At 85.4% G+C, this 343-nt stretch overlaps 1 protein-coding gene across 7 annotated transcripts in view; it reads right to left on the minus strand.

Annotated features, from left to right (window-relative positions):
* Positions 1-343, minus strand: part of SS18 (SS18 subunit of BAF chromatin remodeling complex) — a 62,527-nt gene that overhangs the window by 61,437 nt on the left and 747 nt on the right. The window lies entirely within an intron of this gene.

Below are 343 nucleotides of genomic sequence, written 5' to 3' on the forward strand. Positions count from 1 at the left end.
ACCGCCGCCCCGCGCGCGCGCGGCCTCCCCGCGCCGCGCCCACCCCACGGCGAACACCCGTGGGCGGCGGCAGCGGCGGCGCCGCCCCGCGCCCCCCAGAACAAGTGGCAGAGCGCAGCGGGGCGGCCCCGCGCCCACCGACCGCTGCGCGGGGTCGGACCCCGCCGCGCCACAGCCCGGCCGCCGCCAGCGCGGCCCGGCCGCCGCCGCCCCGCCGAGGGGCTTTGGGCGCCCCGGGGCCTCGCCTCCACCCCCCTCCGCGCACGTCCCGACGCCAGGAAGCAGCCGCAGCCCCCGGGGCCGGGCCAGGCCGGGCCGAGCCCCTCCTCTCTCGCGCCCTCAC

This window comes from Struthio camelus, chromosome 2 (genome assembly GCF_040807025.1).
Source record: "Struthio camelus isolate bStrCam1 chromosome 2, bStrCam1.hap1, whole genome shotgun sequence".
Lineage (NCBI taxonomy): Eukaryota > Metazoa > Chordata > Aves > Struthioniformes > Struthionidae > Struthio > Struthio camelus.